Genomic DNA, 5270 nt, shown 5'->3' with positions numbered 1-5270 from the left:
TAGGTTCACATAGGAGTTAGGACAGAGGAGATGTGCAAAAGGTCTATAGGATATCAGTTTGATGTATAGTAACATGTAGGCGTATGTAAGATAAAGAAGAGGTGCCCCATGGAGACTGAAAATGCCTACAGACTACCATAAGATTACGTATGCACATCTCCTCTGTCTTCACTCTTTCATAACCTACATATTGGATACCACGATAATAGTTAATAAATGAGATACGTTCCACGTAGAGAAAAAAAATCCTGACTGCTATAAAAAAAATATATACTCATGACTTTTTTGAGTTACCAAACACACCTCATTTACGTGACTTTCAGTTTTTAGAATTATGGAAAAATTATCTTAGATTTTTATGTGGAATTACATCAGTCGGCTACTGTTATAGCATTTTGTGTACACACTCTAAGAATGTGTAAATTCTATGACACAAACTACATATAAGTATTTTTGTATGTGCTAATAATATTATCTATATGTAACTATTATTAATAATAAATATACGTATATGCTCTATAAAGCTAAACAAAATAAAAAACTATTTTTTAAATTTTACAAATAAGATTACAAACCCAAATGTATATATATCAGAATACATGTATGTGTATCAAAATAAATTATAATGAAATATGCACAATAACAATGCGTGTCTGTTACTTACTTACTCAGACCTAATAACACTACGATGTAATAAATTTATTTAAGATCCCACACTACTATAATGAGGATCGTATTGATGATTTTGTGGCATTTCATATGTAGCATGCTGAATAAATTGCCAAATCTGTACATTCTGGCGGATATTGAATAGAAGGGCATGGAATATTTTAAAACGTATGGAGTATTCACTTCAAAGTACTTTCTTGTTCCTAACACCACAAAATTTTGATTAATTTCCTCTAATTTAGATTATGTAGCCAATAATATTTCTAAGGGTTGCAGTGGACAACTGTACTGAGTAAGCTTTTCTTGTCGAAGATCGAATTGAACTTGTAAATCTCCTATTATCTGAAAATAAAAAAAAAAGGATGCCGACAATTAATAGTAACAAATAAAAAATAAAATTACATAATAATATTACATAATAAAATCATAAAATTATTTAATCATACAAAAATAATGCCTTAACATAGAGGAGGAAGCCTTCCTGCATTTCTATTTTTAAGGGACGTCATTCTTTGATTTTCTTTCTTTGCTTTTGTACAATTTACCGAAGCAACCAAGTGTGAAATAGATGTCAAAACTTTTAAAGTTTTTAGATCTATAAGAAAGAAAAAATATAAATACCTCTCACAAGGTGACAAGGTTACAATAAAGGTTTATTATTATTAAATGTATTGAATGTATTGCATGTAAAGTATTTTTCACTCATACTTTGAGATACTGTATCAGTAAATCTGAAATCTTTTATTTTAGCTTCCAATTTATTAAAGAGAAATTTTGAAAGTTTAGGCCAATTACAAAATAATTTCAGCGTTTTTTTTCCGAATTTCTTTTCTCTAAATCAAGCTCTAGCTAAAAAATAATATAATTTCACCATGATGTTAAGTATTCGTTTTATAAATAACGCATTATACTGCTTTGTAACATAACTTCAGTGCTGTTTACCAAAGTATAACACTAGGTATAGTACCGATTCTAACTCATGGATATAGCAACCAGCAGATAGCTCTAGTGTCGCGCGGGTGGAGAGAGCGAAGTCACAGACGCTGGATCCGAGGAAGGGGGAAGCGCCTCATCGGTGGTCGGTGTTAGAGGGGGAAGAGGGTTTCGTTCCTTCTCTTTCTCTAACCTATTGTCCTCTCTCTTCTATCTATTGTAGGATGCAATTCTCTCTCTTCCACCCATTGCAGTCCTATACTTATTATTTGCGCTCTCTCTTCTTTCCGTTGCGCTTTTTCCCATGTTATCTTTTCTTCTTTCGAACATGATTTTATTAAATAGATATAGTATTTAAAAAAGAATATATTATATTTTTTAACGTACATTTATTTATCATGTAATACAGTATGTACAATATAATCTAAACCATAGAGTATTAGTTCACATTTTATAATAGAATTTTTATCATAAATTTTGTACAAAGTGTTTACAGCATTTTATTAGTAATACAATTTTGTCTTAAAAATGACATAAAATATGTATTTGAATTTCTTACTAACATCGTGCGTATATTGACTCAGTTCATAGAATACATGTTCAACACATTGCTCAAGCTAAAATAAGAAAAGCACAGATGTTGATTTCATGTACAAATGTGTTATTTAATATTAACTTCACGTTATTCGTATCATATATTTTAACAAGTTGCACATTTAGAATCGGTGATGATGCTGGGACTGTTGACTGCATTAATCGCTATATCTGCACGCCTCTCGATGAACGTAGCATGAGGTATGAACATGCGGTTGCCTTATCACCAATCGCAATTTGCACATGAGATATAGATTCCACAACGATCCCAATGTCCAGAAATTTGTACGCTATCGATGTCAATGCATATTTCCTCATCAAGATACGAGGCATGTAGCGAGGTTTCGAAGATATACTAGACGATGTTTGAGAAAATGCGCTGTGAAAAAAAAAAGAAAAACATGTAAATAGATCTTACAAAAATATATAACGTATAATATGTATAAGCAAAATATTTTATAAAATTAAATAAACTTACCGTCTCTTGCACGCCTCATCCTGTTGAATTGGAACATAATAATTCATGGCCTGAGATATTTTATTTTCTCGGAGAATTTATAATTAGCAATAGCTGTCTGAACTCTGTTGAAGTTCTCTGAACGACTGATGCGGTAACGTTGCCCGGAGCTTTTCTTTTAAACAGTTGTTACGTCCAAACTCCGGAAAGATGGATTTAGAGAGAGAAGGGAGTAGAAAGGATGGAGCGTGGAAGGACGGTCAGACTCTAGTCTCGCAGGCATTTGCCCGGAAGCAAACACTGCGAGTCGAACGCACCCTTTTTATTGCCCGCCTCGGAATATGGGTCAACGTCTCGTAAAGACGCTATGACACCTGTTTCCTACGAGCGGTACGATCGTCGGTCCGAATTTCGAGTCAGGGAAAATCCCTTTAACTCGGGAATGGACCACGTGCGAGCTTTGAAAGGGCAAAGGGTTAGTGATTACGAGATTTTATTAGGGGGATTTTTAAAAGTAAAAGACGAGAGCGAGAGGAATAATTAATAACATGATTTATTGTAGCTAATTAATAGATAAAGAAAATACACGGTAGTATGATAATCGGTTATATAATATTACTTATTATATCTAATCTGTACATTGCTACAGTTACTGACGTAACAGTATTATTTATTCTATAACGGCTACAGTATTATCTATTCTATAATGGCTATACATTGTATGTACACTGTGTTAAAGGGGGAATCGGCTAGATTTGGCTTAACATATTTCAAGGATGGAAACGGAGGAAGGAGGGAAAAGATTGTAAAAGAATCTGGAACTAGGATTGCATGGGTGGAATTTGGGAGGAATACGGGAATACTGGAGGTTGGGGTTTGACCAGTGATAGCTTTACGGAGCTCCTGAGGATCGAAATAATGAGAGCCGATTGTGTAGACCCCCTGAGGGATGGATGCGGTAATAATCCGCGGGAATTGGGAGATGAGTGACTCAAAAGTGTCACTCTCTAGGATCCGGAAGTAGGATCTAGGTGGGGGTGGAAGAATTTCCTCTAAGAACTCTACACTGTCCGTGGAGTTCGTCGATGATGGACTTCTTCTGGGGAAAATTGGGTGGGATAAATCGGATTGTGGAGGAGTATCAGGAAAGATTTTCTCCGTAAGTGCATCTGAAAACGCGGATGAAGGTGATCGAGGGGGAGGGGAAGGAGGTAGCTGAGGAGGTGAAGGTGTTCGAGGCGGAGAAGGTATAACTTTAGCCTGATTAGCCGGCGGAGCCGGTGGTGACGAGGATGGTAGTGGTGGTAAGCGATCCGCAGCCGGATGACTCTTCCCGAGGTATCTCTTGTACTCTTCGTCCAAGAGTCTCCGTGCCTCCAGGTAGGCCCGAAGCCACCCTTTGAAAGGACGGTTCGGGCGCGGCACTATAATTTAGTGTAAATTATAGTGGTTGATTCTCTTATACACACACACGCGCGCGCGCGTGTGTGTGTGTGGATGGGACTTACTATTGTTCTGCGGATGTGGGTGGATCTAGCGGCCGAAATCGTTGGTCCCAGCACTCCACGGAAGGTTGCCACTCGGATGTGGAGGCTCCGGTCGAGTCACTCTTATTACTTCACAGTAATAACAAATAGATCACTCGACCTAATGGATCGCGGCTTACCACTATGATCGGTTAAGATCACAGATTGACAAGTTTCGTGGTCAGAGGTGGAGTTTTACTGACGTAACTAACGTGTATCGCGAACCGACAATTTCAAAGATGGAGTTTGACTGATAACTGACTGCTGACTGCTGTTCCTCGTGCAGGGCCTCTCTTTTTATATTGGCGAGTTAGTGGTGCCGAGTGCAGAGCACACGTGTGCTGCTAGGCCAATCCAGGATTAGGATTAGGATTAGGGATATCGGTTATGAAATCGGATACAGGGGTATGTGTCTAAGACAACTTTCGTTATCGACCATTTGCCGGATGTCCAATAGGTTCGAGCCACATGTGTCATTTATTGCGCACAACTGCTGTTTTATTTTATAATTCTAATCTATTTATTCTTCCCGTTCCTCGGGATAAGGTTCGCCTATTTGGCACTTGGTTCCAATATCTAACCCAACGGTTCTGTCCCGAATGGATTATTAGCTTGAAATGTTATTTGGCTCGTCGCTATTGTAACAGATGGTCTATCGGTATTACTGGTTAATAATTTTTATGGTGATGACGAAAGTTTTTAGTCGAAGAAAAGAACTGTGGAGTCCGGACGTAACACAGTGTTCCCTTCGATAATTTTTTTTACATATCCTAAAATGAAGGAAATTTTTTTTTACTAGTAAATACGTTATACTAGTATATACGAGGTCTGTTCAAAAAGTATCGCGAATTTTGTGTTCTTTCAAAAATTATTTATTTATTCATGAATATCTATTTTGTCCCCTTCAAAGTAATCCCCATCAGATATTATACACTTGTGCCAACGTTTTTACCAATCCTCGAAGCACTTCAAAAAATTATTTTTTGTGATCTTGTTCAGCTCCTCCTTCGATGCCGTCTTTATGGCTTTATGGCTCGTGCGGCAGCTTCCATTGGGATGATTGAGCTTTGGTTTCCACGTCATAACCATAA

General features: G+C 37.1%; 1 pseudogene; it reads right to left on the bottom strand.

The window, feature by feature from the left end:
• Positions 1 to 912: 912 nt before the first annotated feature.
• LOC108753094 lies at positions 913 to 2721 on the bottom strand (annotated as a pseudogene).
• Positions 2722 to 5270: the final 2549 nt, after the last annotated feature.

The sequence above is a fragment of the Trachymyrmex septentrionalis genome, unplaced genomic scaffold, assembly GCF_001594115.1.
Source record: "Trachymyrmex septentrionalis isolate Tsep2-gDNA-1 unplaced genomic scaffold, Tsep1.0 scaffold65, whole genome shotgun sequence".
Classification (NCBI taxonomy): domain Eukaryota; kingdom Metazoa; phylum Arthropoda; class Insecta; order Hymenoptera; family Formicidae; genus Trachymyrmex; species Trachymyrmex septentrionalis.
Note: the sequence above shows the minus strand (reverse complement) of the source record. Positions and strands in the feature narration are given on the sequence as shown.